At 35.4% G+C, this 13397-nt stretch overlaps 1 protein-coding gene across 8 annotated transcripts in view; it reads left to right on the top strand.

Moving 5' to 3' along the window:
• Window positions 1-13397, top strand: part of SEMA3A (semaphorin 3A) — an 818384-nt gene that overhangs the window by 336644 nt on the left and 468343 nt on the right. For 5 of the 8 annotated variants that reach the window (XM_057304265.1, XM_057304263.1, XM_057304257.1 and 2 more), the window contains one exon: window positions 7752-7873. The gene's annotated coding sequence lies outside the window, so the exon portion shown is untranslated. The remainder of the gene's footprint in view (window positions 1-7751; window positions 7874-13397) is intronic. The other 3 variants (XM_057304266.1, XM_057304264.1, XM_057304260.1) reach the window with 1 other exon arrangement.

Genomic DNA, 13397 nt, shown 5'->3' with positions numbered 1-13397 from the left:
GAAATTCTTATATTCATGTGTATTTTATAAAAGTTTGATTATACCCCACATTCTATTGTATGTTTTATTTGCCTGATATCATAAGAACATCTTGGCATGTAAATAAATACGTACAGCATCATTTTAGTGACCATGTACTACTTTACTGATTGTTTAATAGCTGTTCACATTTAGGCTGTTTCTAGCTTTTTCCTCTCATGAATAATACTGTGATAAAATCCTTATAGCTATTGCATTGACTCTCTATCACTCACTTTACTCACGTAGTTTCTTTATATTCATTCTTAGGTGTGAAAATTCTGGGTCAAAGGGAATATGTATTTTGCCAATGTCCCTGGTAAATAGCATACTAAGTTATGTACATATAGGCAGTGTAATTCAATTTATTTTTGGAGAGGTGGTGTTCATAGTGTTGGAAAAGGTAAAAGGAGATTTAGTATTTTATTACAATAGGGGCACCTGTGTGGCTCAGTCTGTTAGGTGCCTGCTTTCGCCTCAAGTTATGGTCGCAGGGTCCTAGGATCAAGCCTGCATCTAGGTCCCTGCTCAGCTGGGAGTCTGGTTGTCCCTCTCCCCCTCCCCACCACGCATGTTCTTTCTCGCTCTTTCTCAAATAAATAAAATCTTTTATAATTTTTTGTGATAAATTAAAAGTTATAATAGCTGCTAATATTGAATTAAGTCTACAATTACTTTTTATATATTAAAAGACATTTAAATATTTCTTTTTGTCTAGGTGTTCTTGCTCAATCTTCAGACTTAGGTCATAAGCTTTTATATTTAGAAAAGGATGACATAACTTCAGAGAATTGAAACACATTAAACAAGAAATACCTCAAAAGTAATGCAAAGGAATCCTAATCTGTTTTTATAGCAAGCTACTTTATAGAAGCCAATCTACATTTTTTCCTTTGCAGCCATTGTGTGTAAAGGAAACATTTTAAAAAGTGAGTAAATTTAAAGGGTAATGTGTCTCTCCTCCCTAAGAAAAATTGTTCTTGCAAATTGTGTTGGAGTAAATCCAAGGGCAATGTATATTGCTGAATATGCTTTCCCTATGAATGGGAAAAAATCTGTAGAATGAGTATGCTAACAATGATGATAACCATTTAATAGAACAATGATGTCAGCCATTCTACCCTGTGTTTACTTATGGCTGTAGAAATTAAATAGTAGCAGAACATAAATAGTAGTGAAGCAATATGCAAAGCATGTTATTTAAAGTACATAATATTATTTGTGGCTTATAGAGAGCAACAGGAAATAAGAATGTTAAATAAGTAGAGTAAATGACAAGAATACCATAGTTCCTGATTCTCAGGTTACACAGGCATTGCTTTGCATCACATATATGTAAATGAGGAATTATCATCTCACATTCCACACCAACTTCCCCAAAGGGAGTCCCGTCCATTATTATAGACATATTGACTTTAGTTAAATGGCAGGAGACCAAGATTCAAGGACAGACTGTCTAAGATTGTGGTAGGTAATGTATAGATTTTCCGTTAACTTTAGCAAGAATTGCTAGCATAACTTCAGGTGCTGAAAATACTTCAAAAAAACTCATGTCCCTCCTTTTCGATTTTTTTTTTTTTTTTTTTTTTTTTTTTTTTTGCTAGGAAAGGAGGGAGATGGATTGCTGGAAAGAATTCTTGGCATCTGAATATTTGAATGTTTGGCAAACTGTCTAGTACTTTCTTGTCTTTCTTTTCTAATTTTGTTGATTTATTTTTTGAGACATCACTATGTGTGTTCTGCCATTTGATTCAACAGGATGCCGAAACAGATACTGAAAATGACTGAGCAAAATAACAAGTTTGCTCTAAGTTATTGTGTTCATATAAATCATTAATATTATTAATAGCCCCAAATGTAGTGCCTGGTGACATAGTGAAAGAACTTCTCAGAATTTTTGTTCATTTATTTATAGTTACACACAATATGCTAGTCAGTGTTTGATTATATAAGCATGTTTCTAACTGTGGCATTAAAACAAGTAAAAAAAAAAAAAAAAAAGAAAAGATGTAAGCCATACTAATAAAGTCAGTATTTTGGGGACAAATACACAATATTCAGTTTATTTTTCAAAATGTGTTCACTTAATTAGTGGTTTAACCACATAAAAAGTAACAACAAATAGGGGGTCCTGTTCTGTCCAGGTAGTAATTACTAATACCAATGGAGAACTTCTTTATAAAAAATAACAAAGAAACTAAGAACAATATTGGATTTTTTTTTCGCTGCATGTTCAATGGTTCATGAAATGTCATTATTTTTAATGATATTTTTAAGCTGGTTTATTTATAAATACACTTTTCATTCCATTATATTTGCATTCAAAGCCTATGCTTGCCTATTATACCATTTATGTTGCCTAAATAGAAATTACTTGATGCCTATTCAATTTATTTGGAACTATGGTATTCCTCAAGTAGTTTATTTTTTAAAATACTGTGCTGAGAAAGCAAGAATTTAAAAATTTATTGTACTGATATAATATGGTTCACAGTTAATTTTGTTTCAGTTCTATGATGATGAACCATTATAAAGTAATTTAAAATAATACAATATGTTGTGATTATTAGGACTCACACTTAGTACTTTTGTACCTCTTGCTTTAATTAGTAAGGGGAAAAAAATCTTAAATACATCAAAGTGACTCCAGGATAAATTAGTGTCATGATGAGTTCTTAAAAATCATTAGTATCTTCATTTTCAAGAGAGAAAAAAAGGAAAAACATTAAAATTATGCATTTTTATTTTAATGCCTAAGATGAATGTGATTATCTTTTTCCTTATGATAACATTATGGACAAAAACCTATAAACATGTTGGCAGGGAATCATGGCAGAAAAATAAAAGTTCTCAACTCCATCAAATAGTCACCTGTTATGAACCTGCCATGTGCCTACAGTATATCAGGTGGAATGGACCAATATTAAACATATATGATATGGCCCTGTTTTCAGCTCTATGGTTTCTGTGTGGGGGCAGAACTTCACAGAAAACAATGACAAACTAAAATAAAAAGTAATGACAGAAAGTTTAGCCCCCATTATGTTCCTAATTCTTTAAAAGATTGGATTTGTTTAATTCTTGATTTCTCGATAAAAAATCAAAACATTTACAAGCTGAAATTGTGCACAAAGATTCCAGCGTATTAACTTGCTTCTGTAATAGTCAGGATGGGCTCTACTGCAGTCACAACCAGTTTCTCAAATGATTAATGACACAAACACAGTAGTTTATTTTTTGTTCACAGAATAATCCAAAATAGACATTCCTGATTAGAAGACTGTCTTTCACGTGGTGATTCAGTGACTCAGGCTTTGCCTTTACCTAGGACCTTGTCATTTGCCCCCTCCAGCCAGCCAAAGGGGAAAATCAGAGTGAAGGAGGCACATCTGCCCTTATTAGAAACCTGACTTTGTGCTTTTGGAAGAACTTGGTAATGTGGCCACATCTACCTTAAGTGAGACTGGGAAAGGTAGTCTAGTCACATGCCTGGCTCTCATTCTTTCATGATGGAAGGGAAAAATGGAATTTTGTGGACAACTAATGTTTAAAATGTTTGATTGGTAAAAACAAGAAAAGTACTGCTTTTCTTGACTTTCATTCTCTAATATTACTGGCATAATTTTGTATATTCTTTTCATTCTATCTATAATGAAACCTATACCTCTTTTCAAGATCATTTTAGTGAGTGTAGCAAGGACTATGTGTTTAATAAAGTGAATAAAGGCAGTTATATATCTTCCATAAGTTAGTATTTGAAGTATTTTTTCATAAACACTTTGTTAATGAAAAATATATAGAGACTTGTACTATAAATCCTCTCTCCAGGTAACACTTTTGTGATAGAACACTACCTAGTTTTTAATATCAAAATTCCTTAAAATGTAACTGTATCTCAATGATATACTTTTCTACTGATGTTTATTGAGAAAAAAGTTATATGTATACACTTTACATACATGATATATATATAAAATATGTATCCTATATGTCACATATATATCATATATCCATCTCCAAACTTAAAGATTTTTATAAACTTAATATGGAAGTAAAGTTTCATGTTACATTCCAAATAGATGAGCAAAATCACAGGTAGATAGATGTTTGTAAAGTATTTGGTTGCTAATACAGGAGATATGACCATCAAATGTGCTAGCATCAAAGGATCATCACAGGCTCATACTTAGTGCCCCTGTGGTCTCTCCTTGTATAGATATCCTGAACTTGTTTCCTTGCTGTCTATCTTATGCTTAGCCTTTGTTTTGGCCTCATGTTATAAATTGTCTTCAAAAGCCTGAGAAAGCTTTAAAGAAAAATGTGGGGAAGTAAATAAAACATATGAGAAGAGTACGTACAAGAGCAGAGAAAATATTACATCGAAAACCGGGGATGTACTGTATGGTGACTAACATAATACAATAAAAAATCATTATTAATAAAAAAAAAAAAGAGCAGAGAAAATAAAAATAATCTTGTTTGGTAACACAGAGCCTGGAGACTCCAGGAGCACCCTGTGCATTTCAGTCAGCACTTTGTGTACTGTCATAACTAGTAAGGTCAAAAGGAAGCAGAAAGTCAGAGAGCATTTTGGTACTAATATGTAGAGCAGGAAAAAATACACACCATTTTATTTTAGAAAAGCTTTGGATAAGCCTGGAAAAAGGGATATTAAGCCAGAGTGACCAAGACACTCCATTCTGGATTATGTCGATTTAGGAGAAAGTGAATGACACATTTGGGAAGGTGACAGTGAAGGCTATAATGGAGAATGATGACTATTAAAGGAGCAAAACTTGAATTTTGCCACATATTCAACCCATACTCCATATAGAATCAGTAGGAAAGGAGCTGCAGCTGACAGTGAGGGGGATGCCATATTTCTGTTTCATTTTAAAAAAATTAATAATGAAGGAGACTATACCATTGAGCAACTGTTCAGTGTAAAAAAAAAAAAAAAGTTTGGTTTTGGAGTGCATGCCTTCCTCAGCATTTATCTTGCTTATAGTAGAAGAAAGCATCTGATCACAAAGCCTTTGGAGGGGGCTGACTTAACTGCTGAGGTTTGAATTCAAACCCATTTTACATTTCATTCCATAAATCTCTGTGCCCTCAAGAAATGTTCAGAAGAACATCACCAGCTGTCTAATTTCCACGTCCACACTGACTGATGAGAAGGGTTTCATAAATTATGTACAATTCCAACTGATGCTCTTCACAAAGAAAACTTTGCAGAGAAGACTTCACATAGTACCCGGCGATGCCCCTGCACATGCACAGTGCTCTCACATGGTGACGACGTTCAAGGGCTTTTCCTCCTTCTAACGTTCACTAGTTCAACCCGTGGACTAGGTGATATTGCGTCTTTTATGGCCTATTGTGTTCATTTGCCTATGCAACAGGCAGTCTAGGGTATGAATGCCAACCAAGCTTCACCAAAAGACCTCAGGAAAAACTTTTACGTAAAAATGCTTTAGAATTTATTGGCAAGTCACGGCAGAGAGTTTCTCTGCAAACGGTGAATGGTATATGGAAGAGATGAATTCTGCAGCATGTGGCCAATTTAGAAAGCTTAGAAAACGTGTTCGATGCTAGGGATGGAATTGTATTTACAATAGCACCTGGCTTTGAGGTCAAGAAAAAAGATATCAAGAGCTTTTAGAATTTACTCAGGGAAATAAATAGAAATAGTATCGAAAGAAGACCACAATGATAAAAACTGGAAAGAGCACTCAGTGAAAAAAAAAAGAGAGAGAGAGAGAGAGACATCAACTTAAAGAAGTATAGGTTATGCAACAGTAGGCATTGTACTTGAATATATGATGAATAGCTTTTCTTTGAAAATTGTCTGAAATCTCTTATAACACCATTCAAATGTTTTCAAACATAAAACAAACGAACAAACAAAAACCCAGAGTGTGAGCAAAGTTCCATTGATTTTAAAATCCAGAAGCCTCTGTTAAATCCCCCCAAAATGTTTCAAACCCTTCTTGTTCACTAATGCCAACAGCAGCACAAAAATCATGAAAAATCTGTTATATTCTCTGAGTCTAATAGTTCACCTAAATTTGTCCCTCTCTAATTCCACTTATCCACACCATCACCTTCCACCCCCAGTGAAAATTACTGTTTTACCACTCTTTCCCAACTGGAATAATAGTTTATTCCAGGAAATTGCTGTGGAAGAAACTTTGTCTGATAGCAAATACCTTAGAAAGTAAATATGTTCTCTGTTGCAATTACCTAACTCTGCCCTAGTAAAGCAAGGTAAGCATCACTGACAATATGTAAATTAATGGGTGTGACCATATTAAAATAAAGCTTTACTTAAGAACTCAGGTAACAAGATGGATTTTATCTGAAAACTATAAATTTCCCAAATTCTGTGATCCATAATATCCAAATATGGTCAGTATTAATTACTTCATTTCCTGTATGTGCCTACTGCACCTAATACCAAGAAGTAGATTCTAATCTCCCCTCCTTTAATTGGAGTTGGTTTTAATAACTCACTTTTAGGTAAGAGGACACAACAGACATAAGGTCTTGGGATTTCTGAGACTGAATTATAAGAAGCCTTAAAGCTTCTTCCTGGACCTTTTGATTCTTGCTCTTGTAACTTTTCATATCTGAAGTGAGTCACTATGCCATGAGAAGTCCATGGAGAGACCACAAGTAGGTGTTCTAGTAAACAGCTCCATCTACCTTCTAGCCAATAGTAGCATTAACTGCCAGCTCTGTGCATAAACAATCTGAAAATCCAGGCCAGCTTCACCTTTTGATAACTACCATGACAGCTGTCATTTAACTGCAATCCTATGAGAAACTCTAAGCTTAAACTACCCAGCTGAACCCAATCAACTAACAGTATTGGGGATGATAATATCATTATTGTTTTTAGCCACTTGTTAGGCCATAAGAAATAACCAAAATAATCATGTAGTTTCTTTTTTTTTAATTGAAGTATAGTTGGCACACAATGTTACTTTAGTTTCAGATGTATAACATAGTGATTCCATAACCCTATATTTCATGTTATGTTATGCTCATTGCAAGTATAGCTACAATCTGTCATCTTACAGTGCTGTTACGATACCACAGACTATATTCCCTATGCTGTACCTTTGATTTCATCCCCATGATTTATTTATTCCGTAACTGGAACCCTGTATACCCTACTCCCCTTCACTCATCTTGCCCATCCCTTCAACCCCTGCCTTCTGGAAACCACCAATTTGTACTCTGTATTTATAGCTCTGTTTCTGTTTTTTTTTTTTTTTCTGTTTGTTCTTTTGTTTTGTTTTTCAGATTCCACATATAAGTGAAATCATATAATATGTATTCTTCTCTGTCTGACTTATTTCACATAGCATAATGCACTCTAGGTCCAGCCATGTTGTCACAAATGGGAGGATCTCATTCTTTTTTTTTTTTTTTTTTTTATAGCTGAGTAATATTCTATTATATATACCTGCCACTTCTTTATCCATTCTCTTCTTTAAATGTTTGGTAGAATTCACCTGTGAAGACTTCTGGGCCTGGACTTTTGTTTGTTGGGAGGTTTTTTGATTACTGATAATTTTTCATAATATTCTGTAATAATCCTTTGTGTTTCTGTGGTGTTGGTGCTGATTTCTCCTCTTTCATGTCTGGTTTTATTTGATTCCTCTCTCTCTCTCTTTCTCTTTCTCTTTCTCTCATGAGTCTGGCTAAACATTTTTTTCTTTTTTAAGTAGGCTCCATATCCAGCATGGAGCCCAACATGGAACTTGAACTCACGACCCTGAAATCAAGACCTGAGCTGAGATCAAGAGTTGGCTGCTTGACCCTTTGAGCCACCCAGGTGCCCCTAAAGGTTTATCAATTTTGTTAATCTTTTCAAAGAACCAGCTCCTGGTTTCATTGATTTGTTCTATTGTTTCTTTTAGTAACTATTTCATTTATTTCTGCTCTAATCTTTAGTATTTCCTTCTTTCTATTGGTTTTGGATTTTGTCTGGTTTTTTTTCTACCTTCCTTAGGTATAAGATTAGCATATTTGAGCTTTTTCTTGCTCCTTGAGGTAGGCCTCTATCGCTACAGTGTTCCATCGTAAAACAACTTCTGCTGCATCCCAAAGATTTTGGACTGTTGATTTTTCATTTTCATTTGTCTCCATGTATTTTTTATTTCCTCCTTGATTTCTTGTTGACCCATTCAGTATTTAGTAGCATGTGATTTAAGCCCCATATATTTTTGTTCCTTTCAGATTTTTTCTTGTGCTTGATTTCTAGTTTCATAGTGGTGTGGTCAGAAAAGATCATGGTATGACTTCAGTCTTTTTGAATTTGTTGAGACTTATTTTGTAGCCTAATATGAGATCTATTCTAGAGAATACCCCATGTGCACTTGAGAAGAATGTGTTTTCTGCTGTTTTAGGATTGAATGTTCTGAATATATCTGTTAAATCCGTCTGCTGTCATTCAAAGCCACCTTTCCTTGTTGATTTTCTGTTTTTACGATCTGTCCATTAATGTAAGTAGGGTGTTAAAGTCCCCTACTATTATTTTATTCTTATCGATTACTTCCTTTGTTTGTTAGTAGTTGCTTCATGTATTTGAGTGCTCCCATGTTGGGTGCATAAATGTTTACAATTGTTATATCTTCCTGTTGGATTGTTCCCTTTATGATTATATTGTGTCCTTCTTTGTTCCTTGTTACAATCTTTGTTTTAAAGACTATTCTGTCCAATGTAAGTATTGCTACCCTGGCTTTCTTTTCACTTCCATTTGCATGATAAGTGCTTTTCCATCCCTTCACTCATCCACCCTTTGTTTTAAGTCTGAAATGAGTCTCTTATAGGCAGCATACAAATGGGTCTTGCTTTTTTATTCATTCTGTCACCCTATGTCTTTTGATTGGAGTGTTTATCCATTTACATTCCAAGTAATTATTGATAGGTATGTATTTATTGTGATTTTGTTACCTGTTTTGTGTTTGTTTTGTAGTTCTTCTCTGTTCCTTTCACTCTTGCTCTCATCTGTCATGGTTTACTTTCTTTAGTGATAAAGTTGGATTTTTTTTCTCTTTATTCTTTGCCTTTCTATTACCAGTTTTTAGTTTCTGGTTAGCATTAGGCATATATATAAACATCTTATGCATATAGCAGTCTATATTAAATTGATGGTTGCTTAAGTTTGAAACTATTCTTTACTCCTCTCCCCCAATGTTCCTCTCTCCATGTTTTAGGTATATGGTATCATATTTTACATCTTTTTATTTTGTGAATCCCTTGACTGATTTTTATGGATATCTTTAATTTTACTGCTTTTGTGCTTCCTACTTTTCTAACCCCTACTTATGATCTTTCCTTTCCACTAAAGAGTTCCCTTTAACACTTCTTGTAGGGCTGGTTTATTGGTAAAGAATTTAACTTTCGTTTGTCTAGGAAATTCTTTATCTCTCTCTCTATTCTGAATGATAGCCGTGCTGTTTAGAATATTCTTGGAAGGAGTTTTTTTTTGTTTTTTGTTTGTTTGTTTGTTTGTTTGTTTGTTTGTTTTTCTTCCAGCACTTCAAATAAATCATGCCCCTCCTTTCTGGCCTGTATAGTTTCTGCTGATAAATCAGCTGATAGCCTTATGGAGTTTCCCTTCAAGTAACTGTTTTGTTTTTCTTGCTGCCTTTAAAATTCTCTCTTTATCACTACTCTTTGCCATTTTAATTACATGTGTCTTGGCATGGATCTCCTTGGGTTGATTTTGTTGGGGGCTCTGTTTGTCCCCTGGATCTGGATTTCTGTCTCCTTCCCCAGATTTGGGAAGTTTTCACTATTATTTCTTCAAATACATTTTCTTTCCCCTTTCCTGTCTCCTCTCCTTTCAGGATCCCTATAATGTGTATGTTATTATGCTTGATGGTGTCACTGAGTTCCATAAATCTATTTTCATTTATTATTCTTATTTTTCTCTCTCCTGTTCATTTTGATGGCTTTCCATTACACTGTTCTCCAGGTCACTGATCCATCCTTTCACTTTCTCTAGTCTACTGTTTATTCCATCTAGTGTATTTTTAATTTCAGTAGTTGAATTCTTCATCTCTGATTGGATCTTTTTTTTTTTTTAAGTTTTCTCTCTCTTTGTTGAGAGTTTTACTGAGGGTCTCTTCTTTTTTCAAGTCCAGTGAGTATCTGTATGCCCATTACTTTAAATTCCCTATCAGGCATATTACTTATCTCCATTTTGTTTAGCTGTCTTGCTGTGCTTTTGTCCTGTTCTTTCATTTGGAACATATTCCTGTGCCTCCTCATTTTGTCTAACTCTATATGTCTGTTTCTGTGTTAGGAAAGTCAGCTATATCTCCTACTCTTGAAAGTAGTGGCCTTATGAAGGAGAGGTCCTGTAGTGCCCTGCAATGCAATGTCCCCTGTTCACCAGAACCTTCTTCAGGCGTGTCTCCTATGTGTGTTGTATGCACCCTGCTGTTGTGGCTGAGCCACATTTGCCTTCAGTCCAGTCATTTGCAATGGCTCTCTTTGCCTGTTATGGGCAGGGTTTGGTCCCTGTGTTGTTAGTAGGCCAGTCTGGGACCACTTTGAGCTTGAGTTGAGTCAGGCCAGGAGTTTGCCAGAGTTCCATAGCACTGAACTGCTGGGTGCTCTCCCTGTGTTGTCCCCTCAGAGGTTTTAATTGGTGGGTGGGTCCTGCAGTCAAATCAGATGTCTGCCCCCAGCCCACTGAAGTTGAACTGGTATGTGTGGTTATCTTCCCCTCTCCCCAGGGCAGGAGTCACTTTGGCGTGGTGCTGGCCCATATTGATGTTGCTTGCACGCTGCCAGACTTGTGGCACTGCTTTGGATGGATTCCTGCTAAGGACATGTTGGAGCATGGGGATTTGAAGGAGAATGTAGGAGTGGGTCGAGTATGCCTGCAAGGTCTGTTCTTGTCTGCTGGGGGAGGGGACCTGCAGCTGTCAGGGAAAACTCCTGCTGAGAGTGTCTTGGAGGGGATGGGTCCAAGGAAAGGGGCAGGGGCAGGGTGTGCTATTAGCGACCTAGGTGGGAAGTGTTGTTTCCCTCGAGTGTCCTAGTATGTAGTCTGTAGGGCAGGGGAGGGACATGGTGCTGGCTGGTGCATTTGTTCTTGAAGTCTCCCAAAGATCCCTGCCCCTCTAGCACATGCTCTAAGATTAGTAAATAAACTCCTTCCTATATACCCGAGGCATTTTTCAAACTACTGTTTCTATTCTGTATCTCAGCAGGATGTTTGTTGTGCTGTCCCTTTAAGGGCAGGGATTCAGTTTCCTATTGCCCTTTGGCTTTCTGAGAGCTGAGCCCACTGATTTTTAGTTTCAGGTGTTAAGCCCCAGTGATTATAAGAACTCATGGTTAGGCCAAATGTTATGGGGATTCATCTTCCCTGTGTTATTCCCCCATGCCTGGGGTGCCTGGCATGTGGTCTTCTCCTCTCCCCTCTCTGTGCCCTAGGTACTCCCTCCTGTGGATAGTATCATGAGTCAGATTGGCTCCCAACCACATGTCCTCCTTCCTACCCTCTTGGATATGGCCTCTTCTGTACATTTAGCTGTGGAGAATCTGTTCTGCCAGTCTTTGGGTTGTTTTCTGTGTTATTTACACTGATGTAGGTGTATTCATAGGACAAGGTGAGCCTAGGATCCTCCTATTCCACTATTTTCCCTGGAATTCTGTTTCTTGACTTTGTGATACTAGCTCCTTTAACAGATGTGAGGTGGTATTTCATTGTGCTTTTGATTTGCATTTCCCTGATGATTAGTAACGTTGACCATCTTTTCATGTGTCTGTTAACCATCTGTTTGCCTTCTTTGGAAAATGTCTATTCAGGTCCTCTGCCCATTTTTGAATTTTGGTGTAGAGTTGTGTAAGTTATTCATATATTTTAGGTATTAACACCTTATCAGATATATCATTTGCAAATATCTTCTCCCAAATGGTAGATTGTTTTTCATTTTGTTGATGTTTCCCTTCACTGTGCCAAAGCTTTTTATTTTGATGAAGTTCCAATAGTTTATTTTTCCTTTTGTTTCCCTTGCCTAAGGAGATATATCTAGAAAAATGTTAAGTCCATTATCAAAGAGATTGCTACTTACATTTTCTTCTAGGATTCTTATGGTTTCAAGTTTCACATGGAGGTCTTTAATCCATTTTGAGTTTATTTTTGTGTATGGAGTAGTAAAGTAGTCCAGTTTCATTCTTTTGCATGTAGATGTCCATTTTTCTCAGCACCATTTATTGAAAAGATTGTTTTTCCCTGTTGTATCCTCTTGCCTCCTTTGTCATGTAGTTTCTTTTTGTGTATAACATCTGCATTTTTTTCTAAATATATTTAGTACATTTGATAGGCTGCATTTGATAGGCTGAGCCATAACTGAATGCTTATAAGGGGTGTAAACAATATAGTATATTGCATTTACTGCTTAATTTTTAAATAATCTGTATCATTCTTCGTTTTTCAGAAACTAAGGTTTTAAAACATATCACATTCCTCACATGGTTTTGTTACTTTATAGTCATTTTAGAAAATCTGTTGAAGATTTGAGATGACTGTACAAAATATCATAATTTATTCATTGAAATAATAGGAAATGGGCTTCCAGTAATCATTTCACACAGGACTTCTGATTTGCAGAAATAATTGGTGACATTAATAGGGACAGCCTAGATAACATATTTTAGGCTGTAACTGTGAGTGAGGCAAAGAATATTGAATTTGCTGTTATTCAGTCTACAGATATAGCTTTGTTTAAATACCATATTATTTGATCTATATGAATAGTTGTGTGAATGACTTCTGGTATGTTTCTGATGAAATTACATACAATATATTTGAATTAAAATTATTTGTTCCTATTCGATTTGGGTTGAGAAGCTATATGTGTTATGAATATGAGAAAAATCTTTGTATCTGGTTTCTTTAGGCTTTTCATAATAGCGAAAAATTTAGGAAATATTATTTCCTGAAGTGATTAGTTACCTGTTTCAAGCTTAGATATAAACTAAAGACACTATCTGTCTATCTATAATAGATAGATAAAAATCAATCTGTAGTAGCTTTCTATAAAAAGCTATCTATAGTTTTCTTCCTGTCAGTTCCTTCTGATCAAATAGCAGTAAAAAGAGAGATAAAACAAACAAAACAATTTATACATAATTTGCCTTGACCTAGCTTGCTCCCATGTTCACAGTTATTCAAATATAAAGATAAAGGCAAATATGTGATTTACTGGCAGTAATAATCAACACCTTGATCAAGAACAACACAAAATAAAACTTTGCTATAGACCCTAGAGCATCAGGTGTAATACAGATTTAGTGAACACACTTGCTCTTCCCCTGAGCATTGCTTTGACCTAAATATGAACAAC

The sequence above is a fragment of the Ursus arctos genome, unplaced genomic scaffold (assembly GCF_023065955.2).
Source record: "Ursus arctos isolate Adak ecotype North America unplaced genomic scaffold, UrsArc2.0 scaffold_3, whole genome shotgun sequence".
Lineage (NCBI taxonomy): Eukaryota > Metazoa > Chordata > Mammalia > Carnivora > Ursidae > Ursus > Ursus arctos.
The sequence above is the reverse complement of the archived record's forward strand: the minus strand, read 5'-3'. Positions and strand labels throughout refer to the sequence as shown.